Source organism: Anomaloglossus baeobatrachus, unplaced genomic scaffold, assembly GCF_048569485.1.
Source record: "Anomaloglossus baeobatrachus isolate aAnoBae1 unplaced genomic scaffold, aAnoBae1.hap1 Scaffold_2681, whole genome shotgun sequence".
Lineage (NCBI taxonomy): Eukaryota > Metazoa > Chordata > Amphibia > Anura > Aromobatidae > Anomaloglossus > Anomaloglossus baeobatrachus.
Window position 1 is genome coordinate 128985 of NW_027442198.1, and position 19346 is coordinate 148330.

The following is a 19346-nucleotide window of genomic DNA, read 5'->3' on the forward strand; positions in this document are numbered from 1 at the left end:
ATTACTACTTTCAATAAGTACACTTAAACGGCTAATTGGGAATAGAAAAACTGTAAAAAGCCCTCTGAGAAAGCCCCCCTCTAACCTTTGATAGTAAGCTTTTCTGTAGTCTGCCTGTTGATGTATTTTCCGTTTGAACTGTGCACAACATGAAGAGACGGAACACTGGCGGCTTGTCACAATGCCCCCCGATGACATCACAATGGCGCTGCTGCCTAGAAAACAAGCTGCGCAGAAGAAGTTGTTCTTTGGGTGGGAGGGTGGGCTAGTGGAAGGAGGGGGCAATCTCTTTTTTTCCCGGGTGGTAGGGGGATGACAGGAGAAGGGAAGCGGGTGGTGAGAAAGGTACAGAGGGCAGGGTTTGGGGGCTGGGAAGGAAAGGGAAAAGATTAGGGTTTGGGGATGATGAAAGGGCTTTCTACGGGTAAGGATGGCAAAGGGTGGCAGTGACGGAAAGTCAGGCAACCTGTCCTGTCCGTCTTTTTGTATCGTGAATTGGAAAGACTGCAAGGGGGAGGGGAGTTGCTTGCGCCCTAAAGGAGGAGTTATTCAGATTCATTGCAGTGGGCGGCGGCTGCAAAACGCACCATTCTTCTTGTTTTTGCTCTGCAAAGCAGCCTTTTCAAGGGTTGGCTTGGGTGACAAAATGTCTTGTGTAGGCGTGGGTTTGTCTCCCTCTCGCTCTCTCTCCCTAAGATGTGTCCGGCATAGGCCAGGGTGCCACTCGAGGCCCAAACCAATTCTGGTTATCGCTTCTCGGCCTTTTGGCTAAGATCAAGTGTAGTATCTGTTCTTATCAGTTTAATATCTGATACGTCCCCTATCTGGGGACCATATATTAAATGGATTTTTAGAACAGGGAGATGGAAAAAGAGCTTGCTCTGTCCACTCCACGCATTGACCTGGTATTGCAGTACCTCCAGGAACGGTGCACCCCTTCTTAACCCAGTTTCCAAAAGCAGAACTCAATTCACCTGATTCATATTAGCCCGATTTAATGAATTGGAAGAAAGCATACGTCTTCATATGCACCTCAATTTGGCCCATTCACTTTTCACACTTCCTCCTTTTGTTTTTTATCTTTCACACTTTTGACTTTCTTTATTCATCCAAATAGCAAACTCATCACCACTCAACCTGACCAACTCGGCTATGTCCCCGTGCTGCAGTTCTCTGTCTTATCTAGATCATTTGCAATTGAATGGAATAGATCCCTTTTGGACAAAGTGGATTCACCTGCTGCTGCAGTGACCACAGGTGTGATAAGATCTAGAATTGGCATCTGGTGCGATCTCTCCGCTTCCACTCCAAAGAAAGTTACCTGTTTATTCCTATCATGCATTGGTTTTTGGGGTTTTCTTTGAGTAATGATGATCTCTTTAGTAGTCTGTTGGCGCCCTCTCCTGGAGGAATAGTTTGCTTGCTCTTGGACATTCTAAAAGAGAGGTCATGATAGACATTGAGCTTCTGAGCTCAATTGGGGACAGTCATGGGTGATGAATGTTTGCAACCTACTGCGAAGCCTCATACCGCAATATAAGGAACGTCAAATACTAAGAAAGGGCGGCCTATGAAAGAATTACTACTTTCAATAAGTACACTTAAACGGCTAATTGGGAATAGAAAAACTGTAAAAAGCCCTCTGAGAAAGCCCCCCTCTAACCTTTGATAGTAAGCTTTTCTGTAGTCTGCCTGTTGATGTATTTTCCGTTTGAACTGTGCACAACATGAAGAGACGGAACACTGGCGGCTTGTCACAATGCCCCCCGATGACATCACAATAGCGCTGCTGCCTAGAAAACAAGCTGCGCAGAAGAAGTTGTTCTTTGGGTGGGAGGGTGGGCTAGTGGAAGGAGGGGGCAATCTCTTTTTTTCCCGGGTGGTAGGAGGATGACAGGAGAAGGGAAGCGGGTGGTGAGAAAGGTACAGAGGGCAGGGTTTGGGGGCTGGGAAGGAAAGGGAAAAGATTAGGGTTTGGGGATGATGAAAGGGCTTTCTACGGGTAAGGATGGCAAAGGGTGGCAGTGACGGAAAGTCAGGCAACCTGTCCTGTCCGTCTTTTTGTATCGTGAATTGGAAAGACTGCAAGGGGGAGGGGAGTTGCTTGCGCCCTAAAGGAGGAGTTATTCAGATTCATTGCAGTGGGCGGCGGCTGCAAAACGCACCATTCTTCTTGTTTTTGCTCTGCAAAGCAGCCTTTTCAAGGGTTGGCTTGGGTGACAAAATGTCTTGTGTAGGCGTGGGTTTGTCTCCCTCTCGCTCTCTCTCCCTAAGATGTGTCCGGCAAAGGCCAGGGTGCCACTCGAGGCCCAAACCAATTCTGGTTATCGCTTCTCGGCCTTTTGGCTAAGATCAAGTGTAGTATCTGTTCTTATCAGTTTAATATCTGATACGTCCCCTATCTGGGGACCATATATTAAATGGATTTTTAGAACAGGGAGATGGAAAAAGAGCTTGCTCTGTCCACTCCACGCATTGACCTGGTATTGCAGTACCTCCAGGAACGGTGCACCCCTTCTTAACCCAGTTTCCAAAAGCAGAACTCAATTCACCTGATTCATATTAGCCCGATTTAATGAATTGGAAGAAAGCATACGTCTTCATATGCACCTCAATTTGGCCCATTCACTTTTCACACTTCCTCCTTTTGTTTTTTATCTTTCACACTTTTGACTTTCTTTATTCATCCAAATAGCAAACTCATCACCACTCAACCTGACCAACTCGGCTATGTCCCCGTGCTGCAGTTCTCTGTCTTATCTAGATCATTTGCAATTGAATGGAATAGATCCCTTTTGGACAAAGTGGATTCACCTGCTGCTGCAGTGACCACAGGTGTGATAAGATCTAGAATTGGCATCTGGTGCGATCTCTCCGCTTCCACTCCAAAGAAAGTTACCTGTTTATTCCTATCATGCATTGGTTTTTGGGGTTTTCTTTGAGTAATGATGATCTCTTTAGTAGTCTGTTGGCGCCCTCTCCTGGAGGAATAGTTTGCTTGCTCTTGGACATTCTAAAAGAGAGGTCATGATAGACATTGAGCTTCTGAGCTCAATTGGGGACAGTCATGGGTGATGAATGTTTGCAACCTACTGCGAAGCCTCATACCGCAATATAAGGAACGTCAAATACTAAGAAAGGGCGGCCTATGAAAGAATTACTACTTTCAATAAGTACACTTAAACGGCTAATTGGGAATAGAAAAACTGTAAAAAGCCCTCTGAGAAAGCCCCCCTCTAACCTTTGATAGTAAGCTTTTCTGTAGTCTGCCTGTTGATGTATTTTCCGTTTGAACTGTGCACAACATGAAGAGACGGAACACTGGCGGCTTGTCACAATGCCCCCCGATGACATCACAATAGCGCTGCTGCCTAGAAAACAAGCTGCGCAGAAGAAGTTGTTCTTTGGGTGGGAGGGTGGGCTAGTGGAAGGAGGGGGCAATCTCTTTTTTTCCCGGGTGGTAGGGGGATGACAGGAGAAGGGAAGCGGGTGGTGAGAAAGGTACAGAGGGCAGGGTTTGGGGGCTGGGAAGGAAAGGGAAAAGATTAGGGTTTGGGGATGATGAAAGGGCTTTCTACGGGTAAGGATGGCAAAGGGTGGCAGTGACGGAAAGTCAGGCAACCTGTCCTGTCCGTCTTTTTGTATCGTGAATTGGAAAGACTGCAAGGGGGAGGGGAGTTGCTTGCGCCCTAAAGGAGGAGTTATTCAGATTCATTGCAGTGGGCGGCGGCTGCAAAACGCACCATTCTTCTTGTTTTTGCTCTGCAAAGCAGCCTTTTCAAGGGTTGGCTTGGGTGACAAAATGTCTTGTGTAGGCGTGGGTTTGTCTCCCTCTCGCTCTCTCTCCCTAAGATGTGTCCGGCATAGGCCAGGGTGCCACTCGAGGCCCAAACCAATTCTGGTTATCGCTTCTCGGCCTTTTGGCTAAGATCAAGTGTAGTATCTGTTCTTATCAGTTTAATATCTGATACGTCCCCTATCTGGGGACCATATATTAAATGGATTTTTAGAACAGGGAGATGGAAAAAGAGCTTGCTCTGTCCACTCCACGCATTGACCTGGTATTGCAGTACCTCCAGGAACGGTGCACCCCTTCTTAACCCAGTTTCCAAAAGCAGAACTCAATTCACCTGATTCATATTAGCCCGATTTAATGAATTGGAAGAAAGCATACGTCTTCATATGCACCTCAATTTGGCCCATTCACTTTTCACACTTCCTCCTTTTGTTTTTTATCTTTCACACTTTTGACTTTCTTTATTCATCCAAATAGCAAACTCATCACCACTCAACCTGACCAACTCGGCTATGTCCCCGTGCTGCAGTTCTCTGTCTTATCTAGATCATTTGCAATTGAATGGAATAGATCCCTTTTGGACAAAGTGGATTCACCTGCTGCTGCAGTGACCACAGGTGTGATAAGATCTAGAATTGGCATCTGGTGCGATCTCTCCGCTTCCACTCCAAAGAAAGTTACCTGTTTATTCCTATCATGCATTGGTTTTTGGGGTTTTCTTTGAGTAATGATGATCTCTTTAGTAGTCTGTTGGCGCCCTCTCCTGGAGGAATAGTTTGCTTGCTCTTGGACATTCTAAAAGAGAGGTCATGATAGACATTGAGCTTCTGAGCTCAATTGGGGACAGTCATGGGTGATGAATGTTTGCAACCTACTGCGAAGCCTCATACCGCAATATAAGGAACGTCAAATACTAAGAAAGGGCGGCCTATGAAAGAATTACTACTTTCAATAAGTACACTTAAACGGCTAATTGGGAATAGAAAAACTGTAAAAAGCCCTCTGAGAAAGCCCCCCTCTAACCTTTGATAGTAAGCTTTTCTGTAGTCTGCCTGTTGATGTATTTTCCGTTTGAACTGTGCACAACATGAAGAGACGGAACACTGGCGGCTTGTCACAATGCCCCCCGATGACATCACAATGGCGCTGCTGCCTAGAAAACAAGCTGCGCAGAAGAAGTTGTTCTTTGGGTGGGAGGGTGGGCTAGTGGAAGGAGGGGGCAATCTCTTTTTTTCCCGGGTGGTAGGGGGATGACAGGAGAAGGGAAGCGGGTGGTGAGAAAGGTACAGAGGGCAGGGTTTGGGGGCTGGGAAGGAAAGGGAAAAGATTAGGGTTTGGGGATGATGAAAGGGCTTTCTACGGGTAAGGATGGCAAAGGGTGGCAGTGACGGAAAGTCAGGCAACCTGTCCTGTCCGTCTTTTTGTATCGTGAATTGGAAAGACTGCAAGGGGGAGGGGAGTTGCTTGCGCCCTAAAGGAGGAGTTATTCAGATTCATTGCAGTGGGCGGCGGCTGCAAAACGCACCATTCTTCTTGTTTTTGCTCTGCAAAGCAGCCTTTTCAAGGGTTGGCTTGGGTGACAAAATGTCTTGTGTAGGCGTGGGTTTGTCTCCCTCTCGCTCTCTCTCCCTAAGATGTGTCCGGCATAGGCCAGGGTGCCACTCGAGGCCCAAACCAATTCTGGTTATCGCTTCTCGGCCTTTTGGCTAAGATCAAGTGTAGTATCTGTTCTTATCAGTTTAATATCTGATACGTCCCCTATCTGGGGACCATATATTAAATGGATTTTTAGAACAGGGAGATGGAAAAAGAGCTTGCTCTGTCCACTCCACGCATTGACCTGGTATTGCAGTACCTCCAGGAACGGTGCACCCCTTCTTAACCCAGTTTCCAAAAGCAGAACTCAATTCACCTGATTCATATTAGCCCGATTTAATGAATTGGAAGAAAGCATACGTCTTCATATGCACCTCAATTTGGCCCATTCACTTTTCACACTTCCTCCTTTTGTTTTTTATCTTTCACACTTTTGACTTTCTTTATTCATCCAAATAGCAAACTCATCACCACTCAACCTGACCAACTCGGCTATGTCCCCGTGCTGCAGTTCTCTGTCTTATCTAGATCATTTGCAATTGAATGGAATAGATCCCTTTTGGACAAAGTGGATTCACCTGCTGCTGCAGTGACCACAGGTGTGATAAGATCTAGAATTGGCATCTGGTGCGATCTCTCCGCTTCCACTCCAAAGAAAGTTACCTGTTTATTCCTATCATGCATTGGTTTTTGGGGTTTTCTTTGAGTAATGATGATCTCTTTAGTAGTCTGTTGGCGCCCTCTCCTGGAGGAATAGTTTGCTTGCTCTTGGACATTCTAAAAGAGAGGTCATGATAGACATTGAGCTTCTGAGCTCAATTGGGGACAGTCATGGGTGATGAATGTTTGCAACCTACTGCGAAGCCTCATACCGCAATATAAGGAACGTCAAATACTAAGAAAGGGCGGCCTATGAAAGAATTACTACTTTCAATAAGTACACTTAAACGGCTAATTGGGAATAGAAAAACTGTAAAAAGCCCTCTGAGAAAGCCCCCCTCTAACCTTTGATAGTAAGCTTTTCTGTAGTCTGCCTGTTGATGTATTTTCCGTTTGAACTGTGCACAACATGAAGAGACGGAACACTGGCGGCTTGTCACAATGCCCCCCGATGACATCACAATAGCGCTGCTGCCTAGAAAACAAGCTGCGCAGAAGAAGTTGTTCTTTGGGTGGGAGGGTGGGCTAGTGGAAGGAGGGGGCAATCTCTTTTTTTCCCGGGTGGTAGGGGGATGACAGGAGAAGGGAAGCGGGTGGTGAGAAAGGTACAGAGGGCAGGGTTTGGGGGCTGGGAAGGAAAGGGAAAAGATTAGGGTTTGGGGATGATGAAAGGGCTTTCTACGGGTAAGGATGGCAAAGGGTGGCAGTGACGGAAAGTCAGGCAACCTGTCCTGTCCGTCTTTTTGTATCGTGAATTGGAAAGACTGCAAGGGGGAGGGGAGTTGCTTGCGCCCTAAAGGAGGAGTTATTCAGATTCATTGCAGTGGGCGGCGGCTGCAAAACGCACCATTCTTCTTGTTTTTGCTCTGCAAAGCAGCCTTTTCAAGGGTTGGCTTGGGTGACAAAATGTCTTGTGTAGGCGTGGGTTTGTCTCCCTCTCGCTCTCTCTCCCTAAGATGTGTCCGGCAAAGGCCAGGGTGCCACTCGAGGCCCAAACCAATTCTGGTTATCGCTTCTCGGCCTTTTGGCTAAGATCAAGTGTAGTATCTGTTCTTATCAGTTTAATATCTGATACGTCCCCTATCTGGGGACCATATATTAAATGGATTTTTAGAACAGGGAGATGGAAAAAGAGCTTGCTCTGTCCACTCCACGCATTGACCTGGTATTGCAGTACCTCCAGGAACGGTGCACCCCTTCTTAACCCAGTTTCCAAAAGCAGAACTCAATTCACCTGATTCATATTAGCCCGATTTAATGAATTGGAAGAAAGCATACGTCTTCATATGCACCTCAATTTGGCCCATTCACTTTTCACACTTCCTCCTTTTGTTTTTTATCTTTCACACTTTTGACTTTCTTTATTCATCCAAATAGCAAACTCATCACCACTCAACCTGACCAACTCGGCTATGTCCCCGTGCTGCAGTTCTCTGTCTTATCTAGATCATTTGCAATTGAATGGAATAGATCCCTTTTGGACAAAGTGGATTCACCTGCTGCTGCAGTGACCACAGGTGTGATAAGATCTAGAATTGGCATCTGGTGCGATCTCTCCGCTTCCACTCCAAAGAAAGTTACCTGTTTATTCCTATCATGCATTGGTTTTTGGGGTTTTCTTTGAGTAATGATGATCTCTTTAGTAGTCTGTTGGCGCCCTCTCCTGGAGGAATAGTTTGCTTGCTCTTGGACATTCTAAAAGAGAGGTCATGATAGACATTGAGCTTCTGAGCTCAATTGGGGACAGTCATGGGTGATGAATGTTTGCAACCTACTGCGAAGCCTCATACCGCAATATAAGGAACGTCAAATACTAAGAAAGGGCGGCCTATGAAAGAATTACTACTTTCAATAAGTACACTTAAACGGCTAATTGGGAATAGAAAAACTGTAAAAAGCCCTCTGAGAAAGCCCCCCTCTAACCTTTGATAGTAAGCTTTTCTGTAGTCTGCCTGTTGATGTATTTTCCGTTTGAACTGTGCACAACATGAAGAGACGGAACACTGGCGGCTTGTCACAATGCCCCCCGATGACATCACAATAGCGCTGCTGCCTAGAAAACAAGCTGCGCAGAAGAAGTTGTTCTTTGGGTGGGAGGGTGGGCTAGTGGAAGGAGGGGGCAATCTCTTTTTTTCCCGGGTGGTAGGGGGATGACAGGAGAAGGGAAGCGGGTGGTGAGAAAGGTACAGAGGGCAGGGTTTGGGGGCTGGGAAGGAAAGGGAAAAGATTAGGGTTTGGGGATGATGAAAGGGCTTTCTACGGGTAAGGATGGCAAAGGGTGGCAGTGACGGAAAGTCAGGCAACCTGTCCTGTCCGTCTTTTTGTATCGTGAATTGGAAAGACTGCAAGGGGGAGGGGAGTTGCTTGCGCCCTAAAGGAGGAGTTATTCAGATTCATTGCAGTGGGCGGCGGCTGCAAAACGCACCATTCTTCTTGTTTTTGCTCTGCAAAGCAGCCTTTTCAAGGGTTGGCTTGGGTGACAAAATGTCTTGTGTAGGCGTGGGTTTGTCTCCCTCTCGCTCTCTCTCCCTAAGATGTGTCCGGCATAGGCCAGGGTGCCACTCGAGGCCCAAACCAATTCTGGTTATCGCTTCTCGGCCTTTTGGCTAAGATCAAGTGTAGTATCTGTTCTTATCAGTTTAATATCTGATACGTCCCCTATCTGGGGACCATATATTAAATGGATTTTTAGAACAGGGAGATGGAAAAAGAGCTTGCTCTGTCCACTCCACGCATTGACCTGGTATTGCAGTACCTCCAGGAACGGTGCACCCCTTCTTAACCCAGTTTCCAAAAGCAGAACTCAATTCACCTGATTCATATTAGCCCGATTTAATGAATTGGAAGAAAGCATACGTCTTCATATGCACCTCAATTTGGCCCATTCACTTTTCACACTTCCTCCTTTTGTTTTTTATCTTTCACACTTTTGACTTTCTTTATTCATCCAAATAGCAAACTCATCACCACTCAACCTGACCAACTCGGCTATGTCCCCGTGCTGCAGTTCTCTGTCTTATCTAGATCATTTGCAATTGAATGGAATAGATCCCTTTTGGACAAAGTGGATTCACCTGCTGCTGCAGTGACCACAGGTGTGATAAGATCTAGAATTGGCATCTGGTGCGATCTCTCCGCTTCCACTCCAAAGAAAGTTACCTGTTTATTCCTATCATGCATTGGTTTTTGGGGTTTTCTTTGAGTAATGATGATCTCTTTAGTAGTCTGTTGGCGCCCTCTCCTGGAGGAATAGTTTGCTTGCTCTTGGACATTCTAAAAGAGAGGTCATGATAGACATTGAGCTTCTGAGCTCAATTGGGGACAGTCATGGGTGATGAATGTTTGCAACCTACTGCGAAGCCTCATACCGCAATATAAGGAACGTCAAATACTAAGAAAGGGCGGCCTATGAAAGAATTACTACTTTCAATAAGTACACTTAAACGGCTAATTGGGAATAGAAAAACTGTAAAAAGCCCTCTGAGAAAGCCCCCCTCTAACCTTTGATAGTAAGCTTTTCTGTAGTCTGCCTGTTGATGTATTTTCCGTTTGAACTGTGCACAACATGAAGAGACGGAACACTGGCGGCTTGTCACAATGCCCCCCGATGACATCACAATAGCGCTGCTGCCTAGAAAACAAGCTGCGCAGAAGAAGTTGTTCTTTGGGTGGGAGGGTGGGCTAGTGGAAGGAGGGGGCAATCTCTTTTTTTCCCGGGTGGTAGGGGGATGACAGGAGAAGGGAAGCGGGTGGTGAGAAAGGTACAGAGGGCAGGGTTTGGGGGCTGGGAAGGAAAGGGAAAAGATTAGGGTTTGGGGATGATGAAAGGGCTTTCTACGGGTAAGGATGGCAAAGGGTGGCAGTGACGGAAAGTCAGGCAACCTGTCCTGTCCGTCTTTTTGTATCGTGAATTGGAAAGACTGCAAGGGGGAGGGGAGTTGCTTGCGCCCTAAAGGAGGAGTTATTCAGATTCATTGCAGTGGGCGGCGGCTGCAAAACGCACCATTCTTCTTGTTTGTGCTCTGCAAAGCAGCCTTTTCAAGGGTTGGCTTGGGTGACAAAATGTCTTGTGTAGGCGTGGGTTTGTCTCCCTCTCGCTCTCTCTCCCTAAGATGTGTCCGGCATAGGCCAGGGTGCCACTCGAGGCCCAAACCAATTCTGGTTATCGCTTCTCGGCCTTTTGGCTAAGATCAAGTGTAGTATCTGTTCTTATCAGTTTAATATCTGATACGTCCCCTATCTGGGGACCATATATTAAATGGATTTTTAGAACAGGGAGATGGAAAAAGAGCTTGCTCTGTCCACTCCACGCATTGACCTGGTATTGCAGTACCTCCAGGAACGGTGCACCCCTTCTTAACCCAGTTTCCAAAAGCAGAACTCAATTCACCTGATTCATATTAGCCCGATTTAATGAATTGGAAGAAAGCATACGTCTTCATATGCACCTCAATTTGGCCCATTCACTTTTCACACTTCCTCCTTTTGTTTTTTATCTTTCACACTTTTGACTTTCTTTATTCATCCAAATAGCAAACTCATCACCACTCAACCTGACCAACTCGGCTATGTCCCCGTGCTGCAGTTCTCTGTCTTATCTAGATCATTTGCAATTTAATGGAATAGATCCCTTTTGGACAAAGTGGATTCACCTGCTGCTGCAGTGACCACAGGTGTGATAAGATCTAGAATTGGCATCTGGTGCGATCTCTCCGCTTCCACTCCAAAGAAAGTTACCTGTTTATTCCTATCATGCATTGGTTTTTGGGGTTTTCTTTGAGTAATGATGATCTCTTTAGTAGTCTGTTGGCGCCCTCTCCTGGAGGAATAGTTTGCTTGCTCTTGGACATTCTAAAAGAGAGGTCATGATAGACATTGAGCTTCTGAGCTCAATTGGGGACAGTCATGGGTGATGAATGTTTGCAACCTACTGCGAAGCCTCATACCGCAATATAAGGAACGTCAAATACTAAGAAAGGGCGGCCTATGAAAGAATTACTACTTTCAATAAGTACACTTAAACGGCTAATTGGGAATAGAAAAACTGTAAAAAGCCCTCTGAGAAAGCCCCCCTCTAACCTTTGATAGTAAGCTTTTCTGTAGTCTGCCTGTTGATGTATTTTCCGTTTGAACTGTGCACAACATGAAGAGACGGAACACTGGCGGCTTGTCACAATGCCCCCCGATGACATCACAATAGCGCTGCTGCCTAGAAAACAAGCTGCGCAGAAGAAGTTGTTCTTTGGGTGGGAGGGTGGGCTAGTGGAAGGAGGGGGCAATCTCTTTTTTTCCCGGGTGGTAGGGGGATGACAGGAGAAGGGAAGCGGGTGGTGAGAAAGGTACAGAGGGCAGGGTTTGGGGGCTGGGAAGGAAAGGGAAAAGATTAGGGTTTGGGGATGATGAAAGGGCTTTCTACGGGTAAGGATGGCAAAGGGTGGCAGTGACGGAAAGTCAGGCAACCTGTCCTGTCCGTCTTTTTGTATCGTGAATTGGAAAGACTGCAAGGGGGAGGGGAGTTGCTTGCGCCCTAAAGGAGGAGTTATTCAGATTCATTGCAGTGGGCGGCGGCTGCAAAACGCACCATTCTTCTTGTTTTTGCTCTGCAAAGCAGCCTTTTCAAGGGTTGGCTTGGGTGACAAAATGTCTTGTGTAGGCGTGGGTTTGTCTCCCTCTCGCTCTCTCTCCCTAAGATGTGTCCGGCATAGGCCAGGGTGCCACTCGAGGCCCAAACCAATTCTGGTTATCGCTTCTCGGCCTTTTGGCTAAGATCAAGTGTAGTATCTGTTCTTATCAGTTTAATATCTGATACGTCCCCTATCTGGGGACCATATATTAAATGGATTTTTAGAACAGGGAGATGGAAAAAGAGCTTGCTCTGTCCACTCCACGCATTGACCTGGTATTGCAGTACCTCCAGGAACGGTGCACCCCTTCTTAACCCAGTTTCCAAAAGCAGAACTCAATTCACCTGATTCATATTAGCCCGATTTAATGAATTGGAAGAAAGCATACGTCTTCATATGCACCTCAATTTGGCCCATTCACTTTTCACACTTCCTCCTTTTGTTTTTTATCTTTCACACTTTTGACTTTCTTTATTCATCCAAATAGCAAACTCATCACCACTCAACCTGACCAACTCGGCTATGTCCCCGTGCTGCAGTTCTCTGTCTTATCTAGATCATTTGCAATTGAATGGAATAGATCCCTTTTGGACAAAGTGGATTCACCTGCTGCTGCAGTGACCACAGGTGTGATAAGATCTAGAATTGGCATCTGGTGCGATCTCTCCGCTTCCACTCCAAAGAAAGTTACCTGTTTATTCCTATCATGCATTGGTTTTTGGGGTTTTCTTTGAGTAATGATGATCTCTTTAGTAGTCTGTTGGCGCCCTCTCCTGGAGGAATAGTTTGCTTGCTCTTGGACATTCTAAAAGAGAGGTCATGATAGACATTGAGCTTCTGAGCTCAATTGGGGACAGTCATGGGTGATGAATGTTTGCAACCTACTGCGAAGCCTCATACCGCAATATAAGGAACGTCAAATACTAAGAAAGGGCGGCCTATGAAAGAATTACTACTTTCAATAAGTACACTTAAACGGCTAATTGGGAATAGAAAAACTGTAAAAAGCCCTCTGAGAAAGCCCCCCTCTAACCTTTGATAGTAAGCTTTTCTGTAGTCTGCCTGTTGATGTATTTTCCGTTTGAACTGTGCACAACATGAAGAGACGGAACACTGGCGGCTTGTCACAATGCCCCCCGATGACATCACAATAGCGCTGCTGCCTAGAAAACAAGCTGCGCAGAAGAAGTTGTTCTTTGGGTGGGAGGGTGGGCTAGTGGAAGGAGGGGGCAATCTCTTTTTTTCCCGGGTGGTAGGGGGATGACAGGAGAAGGGAAGCGGGTGGTGAGAAAGGTACAGAGGGCAGGGTTTGGGGGCTGGGAAGGAAAGGGAAAAGATTAGGGTTTGGGGATGATGAAAGGGCTTTCTACGGGTAAGGATGGCAAAGGGTGGCAGTGACGGAAAGTCAGGCAACCTGTCCTGTCCGTCTTTTTGTATCGTGAATTGGAAAGACTGCAAGGGGGAGGGGAGTTGCTTGCGCCCTAAAGGAGGAGTTATTCAGATTCATTGCAGTGGGCGGCGGCTGCAAAACGCACCATTCTTCTTGTTTTTGCTCTGCAAAGCAGCCTTTTCAAGGGTTGGCTTGGGTGACAAAATGTCTTGTGTAGGCGTGGGTTTGTCTCCCTCTCGCTCTCTCTCCCTAAGATGTGTCCGGCATAGGCCAGGGTGCCACTCGAGGCCCAAACCAATTCTGGTTATCGCTTCTCGGCCTTTTGGCTAAGATCAAGTGTAGTATCTGTTCTTATCAGTTTAATATCTGATACGTCCCCTATCTGGGGACCATATATTAAATGGATTTTTAGAACAGGGAGATGGAAAAAGAGCTTGCTCTGTCCACTCCACGCATTGACCTGGTATTGCAGTACCTCCAGGAACGGTGCACCCCTTCTTAACCCAGTTTCCAAAAGCAGAACTCAATTCACCTGATTCATATTAGCCCGATTTAATGAATTGGAAGAAAGCATACGTCTTCATATGCACCTCAATTTGGCCCATTCACTTTTCACACTTCCTCCTTTTGTTTTTTATCTTTCACACTTTTGACTTTCTTTATTCATCCAAATAGCAAACTCATCACCACTCAACCTGACCAACTCGGCTATGTCCCCGTGCTGCAGTTCTCTGTCTTATCTAGATCATTTGCAATTGAATGGAATAGATCCCTTTTGGACAAAGTGGATTCACCTGCTGCTGCAGTGACCACAGGTGTGATAAGATCTAGAATTGGCATCTGGTGCGATCTCTCCGCTTCCACTCCAAAGAAAGTTACCTGTTTATTCCTATCATGCATTGGTTTTTGGGGTTTTCTTTGAGTAATGATGATCTCTTTAGTAGTCTGTTGGCGCCCTCTCCTGGAGGAATAGTTTGCTTGCTCTTGGACATTCTAAAAGAGAGGTCATGATAGACATTGAGCTTCTGAGCTCAATTGGGGACAGTCATGGGTGATGAATGTTTGCAACCTACTGCGAAGCCTCATACCGCAATATAAGGAACGTCAAATACTAAGAAAGGGCGGCCTATGAAAGAATTACTACTTTCAATAAGTACACTTAAACGGCTAATTGGGAATAGAAAAACTGTAAAAAGCCCTCTGAGAAAGCCCCCCTCTAACCTTTGATAGTAAGCTTTTCTGTAGTCTGCCTGTTGATGTATTTTCCGTTTGAACTGTGCACAACATGAAGAGACGGAACACTGGCGGCTTGTCACAATGCCCCCCGATGACATCACAATAGCGCTGCTGCCTAGAAAACAAGCTGCGCAGAAGAAGTTGTTCTTTGGGTGGGAGGGTGGGCTAGTGGAAGGAGGGGGCAATCTCTTTTTTTCCCGGGTGGTAGGGGGATGACAGGAGAAGGGAAGCGGGTGGTGAGAAAGGTACAGAGGGCAGGGTTTGGGGGCTGGGAAGGAAAGGGAAAAGATTAGGGTTTGGGGATGATGAAAGGGCTTTCTACGGGTAAGGATGGCAAAGGGTGGCAGTGACGGAAAGTCAGGCAACCTGTCCTGTCCGTCTTTTTGTATCGTGAATTGGAAAGACTGCAAGGGGGAGGGGAGTTGCTTGCGCCCTAAAGGAGGAGTTATTCAGATTCATTGCAGTGGGCGGCGGCTGCAAAACGCACCATTCTTCTTGTTTTTGCTCTGCAAAGCAGCCTTTTCAAGGGTTGGCTTGGGTGACAAAATGTCTTGTGTAGGCGTGGGTTTGTCTCCCTCTCGCTCTCTCTCCCTAAGATGTGTCCGGCATAGGCCAGGGTGCCACTCGAGGCCCAAACCAATTCTGGTTATCGCTTCTCGGCCTTTTGGCTAAGATCAAGTGTAGTATCTGTTCTTATCAGTTTAATATCTGATACGTCCCCTATCTGGGGACCATATATTAAATGGATTTTTAGAACAGGGAGATGGAAAAAGAGCTTGCTCTGTCCACTCCACGCATTGACCTGGTATTGCAGTACCTCCAGGAACGGTGCACCCCTTCTTCACCCAGTTTCCAAAAGCAGAACTCAATTCACCTGATTCATATTAGCCCGATTTAATGAATTGGAAGAAAGCATACGTCTTCATATGCACCTCAATTTGGCCCATTCACTTTTCACACTTCCTCCTTTTGTTTTTTATCTTTCACACTTTTGACTTTCTTTATTCATCCAAATAGCAAACTCATCACCACTCAACCTGACCAACTCGGCTATGTCCCCGTGCTGCAGTTCTCTGTCTTATCTAGATCATTTGCAATTGAATGGAATAGATCCCTTTTGGACAAAGTGGATTCACCTGCTGCTGCAGTGACCACAGGTGTGATAAGATCTAGAATTGGCATCTGGTGCGATCTCTCCGCTTCCACTCCAAAGAAAGTTACCTGTTTATTCCTATCATGCATTGGTTTTTGGGGTTTTCTTTGAGTAATGATGATCTCTTTAGTAGTCTGTTGGCGCCCTCTCCTGGAGGAATAGTTTGCTTGCTCTTGGACATTCTAAAAGAGAGGTCATGATAGACATTGAGCTTCTGAGCTCAATTGGGGACAGTCATGGGTGATGAATGTTTGCAACCTACTGCGAAGCCTCATACCGCAATATAAGGAACGTCAAATACTAAGAAAGGGCGGCCTATGAAAGAATTACTACTTTCAATAAGTACACTTAAACGGCTAATTGGGAATAGAAAAACTGTAAAAAGCCCTCTGAGAAAGCCCCCCTCTAACCTTTGATAGTAAGCTTTTCTGTAGTCTGCCTGTTGATGTATTTTCCGTTTGAACTGTGCACAACATGAAGAGACGGAACACTGGCGGCTTGTCACAATGCCCCCCGATGACATCACAATAGCGCTGCTGCCTAGAAAACAAGCTGCGCAGAAGAAGTTGTTCTTTGGGTGGGAGGGTGGGCTAGTGGAAGGAGGGGGCAATCTCTTTTTTTCCCGGGTGGTAGGGGGATGACAGGAGAAGGGAAGCGGGTGGTGAGAAAGGTACAGAGGGCAGGGTTTGGGGGCTGGGAAGGAAAGGGAAAAGATTAGGGTTTGGGGATGATGAAAGGGCTTTCTACGGGTAAGGATGGCAAAGGGTGGCAGTGACGGAAAGTCAGGCAACCTGTCCTGTCCGTCTTTTTGTATCGTGAATTGGAAAGACTGCAAGGGGGAGGGGAGTTGCTTGCGCCCTAAAGGAGGAGTTATTCAGATTCATTGCAGTGGGCGGCGGCTGCAAAACGCACCATTCTTCTTGTTTTTGCTCTGCAAAGCAGCCTTTTCAAGGGTTGGCTTGGGTGACAAAATGTCTTGTGTAGGCGTGGGTTTGTCTCCCTCTCGCTCTCTCTCCCTAAGATGTGTCCGGCATAGGCCAGGGTGCCACTCGAGGCCCAAACCAATTCTGGTTATCGCTTCTCGGCCTTTTGGCTAAGATCAAGTGTAGTATCTGTTCTTATCAGTTTAATATCTGATACGTCCCCTATCTGGGGACCATATATTAAATGGATTTTTAGAACAGGGAGATGGAAAAAGAGCTTGCTCTGTCCACTCCACGCATTGACCTGGTATTGCAGTACCTCCAGGAACGGTGCACCCCTTCTTCACCCAGTTTCCAAAAGCAGAACTCAATTCACCTGATTCATATTAGCCCGATTTAATGAATTGGAAGAAAGCATACGTCTTCATATGCACCTCAATTTGGCCCATTCACTTTTCACACTTCCTCCTTTTGTTTTTTATCTTTCACACTTTTGACTTTCTTTATTCATCCAAATAGCAAACTCATCACCACTCAACCTGACCAACTCGGCTATGTCCCCGTGCTGCAGTTCTCTGTCTTATCTAGATCATTTGCAATTGAATGGAATAGATCCCTTTTGGACAAAGTGGATTCACCTGCTGCTGCAGTGACCACAGGTGTGATAAGATCTAGAATTGGCATCTGGTGCGATCTCTCCGCTTCCACTCCAAAGAAAGTTACCTGTTTATTCCTATCATGCATTGGTTTTTGGGGTTTTCTTTGAGTAATGATGATCTCTTTAGTAGTCTGTTGGCGCCCTCTCCTGGAGGAATAGTTTGCTTGCTCTTGGACATTCTAAAAGAGAGGTCATGATAGACATTGAGCTTCTGAGCTCAATTGGGGACAGTCATGGGTGATGAATGTTTGCAACCTACTGCGAAGCCTCATACCGCAATATAAGGAACGTCAAATACTAAGAAAGGGCGGCCTATGAAAGAATTACTACTTTCAATAAGTACACTTAAACGGCTAATTGGGAATAGAAAAACTGTAAAAAGCCCTCTGAGAAAGCCCCCCTCTAACCTTTGATAGTAAGCTTTTCTGTAGTCTGCCTGTTGATGTATTTTCCGTTTGAACTGTGCACAACATGAAGAGACGGAACACTGGCGGCTTGTCACAATGCCCCCCGATGACATCACAATAGCGCTGCTGCCTAGAAAACAAGCTGCGCAGAAGAAGTTGTTCTTTGGGTGGGAGGGTGGGCTAGTGGAAGGAGGGGGCAATCTCTTTTTTTCCCGGGTGGTAGGGGGATGACAGGAGAAGGGAAGCGGGTGGTGAGAAAGGTACAGAGGGCAGGGTTTGGGGGCTGGGAAGGAAAGGGAAAAGATTAGGGTTTGGGGATGATGAAAGGGCTTTCTACGGGTAAGGATGGCAAAGGGTGGCAGTGACGGAAAGTCAGGCAACCTGTCCTGTCCGTCTTTTTGTATCGTGAATTGGAAAGACTGCAAGGGGGAGGGGAGTTGCTTGCGCCCTAAAGGAGGAGTTATTCAGATTCATTGCAGTGGGCGGCGGCTGCAAAACGCACCATTCTTCTTGTTTTTGCTCTGCAAAGCAGCCTTTTCAAGGGTTGGCTTGGGTGACAAAATGTCTTGTGTAGGCGTGGGTTTGTCTCCCTCTCGCTCTCTCTCCCTAAGATGTGTCCGGCATAGGCCAGGGTGCCACTCGAGGCCCAAACCAATTCTGGTTATCGCTTCTCGGCCTTTTGGCTAAGATCAAGTGTAGTATCTGTTCTTATCAGTTTAATATCTGATACGTCCCCTATCTGGGGACCATATATTAAATGGATTTTTAGAACAGGGAGATGGAAAAAGAGCTTGCTCTGTCCACTCCACGCATTGACCTGGTATTGCAGTACCTCCAGGAACGGTGCACCCCTTCTTCACCCAGTTTCCAAAAGCAGAACTCAATTCACCTGATTCATATTAGCCCGATTTAATGAATTGGAAGAAAGCATACGTCTTCATATGCACCTCAATTTGGCCCATTCACTTTTCACACTTCCTCCTTTTGTTTTTTATCTTTCACACTTTTGACTTTCTTTATTCATCCAAATAGCAAACTCATCACCACTCAACCTGACCAACTCGGCTATGTCCCCGTGCTGCAGTTCTCTGTCTTATCTAGATCATTTGCAATTGAATGGAATAGATCCCTTTTGGACAAAGTGGATTCACCTGCTGCTGCAGTGACCACAGGTGTGATAAGATCTAGAATTGGCATCTGGTGCGATCTCTCCGCTTCCACTCCAAAGAAAGTTACCTGTTTATTCCTATCATGCATTGGTTTTTGGGGTTTTCTTTGAGTAATGATGATCTCTTTAGTAGTCTGTTGGCGCCCTCTCCTGGAGGAATAGTTTGCTTGCTCTTGGACATTCTAAAAGAGAGGTCATGATAGACATTGAGCTTCTGAGCTCAATTGGGGACAGTCATGGGTGATGAATGTTTGCAACCTACTGCGAAGCCTCATACCGCAATATAAGGAACGTCAAATACTAAGAAAGGGCGGCCTATGAAAGAATTACTACTTTCAATAAGTACACTTAAACGGCTAATTGGGAATAGAAAAACTGTAAAAAGCCCTCTGAGAAAGCCCCCCTCTAACCTTTGATAGTAAGCTTTTCTGTAGTCTGCCTGTTGATGTATTTTCCGTTTGAACTGTGCACAACATGAAGAGACGGAACACTGGCGGCTTGTCACAATGCCCCCCGATGACATCACAATAGCGCTGCTGCCTAGAAAACAAGCTGCGCAGAAGAAGTTGTTCTTTGGGTGGGAGGGTGGGCTAGTGGAAGGAGGGGGCAATCTCTTTTTTTCCCGGGTGGTAGGGGGATGACAGGAGAAGGGAAGCGGGTGGTGAGAAAGGTACAGAGGGCAGGGTTTGGGGGCTGGGAAGGAAAGGGAAAAGATTAGGGTTTGGGGATGATGAA

General features: G+C 46.3%; 12 non-coding genes across 12 annotated transcripts; all 12 read left to right on the forward strand.

Annotated features, from left to right (window-relative positions):
- The first annotated feature begins 748 nt into the window (after positions 1–748).
- LOC142264648 (U2 spliceosomal RNA) lies at positions 749–939 on the forward strand. Its single transcript, XR_012731112.1, has one exon. It is a non-coding gene; the product is annotated as a U2 spliceosomal RNA (small nuclear RNA).
- Positions 940–2326: 1387 nt separating this feature from the next.
- Positions 2327–2517, forward strand: LOC142264649 (U2 spliceosomal RNA). The gene has a single exon (XR_012731113.1). It is a non-coding gene; the product is annotated as a U2 spliceosomal RNA (small nuclear RNA).
- Positions 2518–3904: 1387 nt separating this feature from the next.
- Positions 3905–4095, forward strand: LOC142264650 (U2 spliceosomal RNA). The gene has a single exon (XR_012731114.1). It is a non-coding gene; the product is annotated as a U2 spliceosomal RNA (small nuclear RNA).
- Positions 4096–5482: 1387 nt separating this feature from the next.
- LOC142264651 (U2 spliceosomal RNA) lies at positions 5483–5673 on the forward strand. The gene has a single exon (XR_012731115.1). It is a non-coding gene; the product is annotated as a U2 spliceosomal RNA (small nuclear RNA).
- A 1387-nt stretch (positions 5674–7060) lies between these two features.
- Positions 7061–7251, forward strand: LOC142264652 (U2 spliceosomal RNA). The gene has a single exon (XR_012731116.1). It is a non-coding gene; the product is annotated as a U2 spliceosomal RNA (small nuclear RNA).
- Positions 7252–8638: 1387 nt separating this feature from the next.
- On the forward strand, positions 8639–8829 carry LOC142264653 (U2 spliceosomal RNA). The gene has a single exon (XR_012731117.1). It is a non-coding gene; the product is annotated as a U2 spliceosomal RNA (small nuclear RNA).
- Positions 8830–10216: 1387 nt separating this feature from the next.
- LOC142264654 (U2 spliceosomal RNA) lies at positions 10217–10407 on the forward strand. The gene has a single exon (XR_012731118.1). It is a non-coding gene; the product is annotated as a U2 spliceosomal RNA (small nuclear RNA).
- A 1387-nt stretch (positions 10408–11794) lies between these two features.
- LOC142264655 (U2 spliceosomal RNA) lies at positions 11795–11985 on the forward strand. The gene has a single exon (XR_012731119.1). It is a non-coding gene; the product is annotated as a U2 spliceosomal RNA (small nuclear RNA).
- A 1387-nt stretch (positions 11986–13372) lies between these two features.
- LOC142264658 (U2 spliceosomal RNA) lies at positions 13373–13563 on the forward strand. The gene has a single exon (XR_012731121.1). It is a non-coding gene; the product is annotated as a U2 spliceosomal RNA (small nuclear RNA).
- Positions 13564–14950: 1387 nt separating this feature from the next.
- Positions 14951–15141, forward strand: LOC142264659 (U2 spliceosomal RNA). Its single transcript, XR_012731122.1, has one exon. It is a non-coding gene; the product is annotated as a U2 spliceosomal RNA (small nuclear RNA).
- Positions 15142–16528: 1387 nt separating this feature from the next.
- On the forward strand, positions 16529–16719 carry LOC142264660 (U2 spliceosomal RNA). The gene has a single exon (XR_012731123.1). It is a non-coding gene; the product is annotated as a U2 spliceosomal RNA (small nuclear RNA).
- A 1387-nt stretch (positions 16720–18106) lies between these two features.
- LOC142264661 (U2 spliceosomal RNA) lies at positions 18107–18297 on the forward strand. Its single transcript, XR_012731124.1, has one exon. It is a non-coding gene; the product is annotated as a U2 spliceosomal RNA (small nuclear RNA).
- Positions 18298–19346: the final 1049 nt, after the last annotated feature.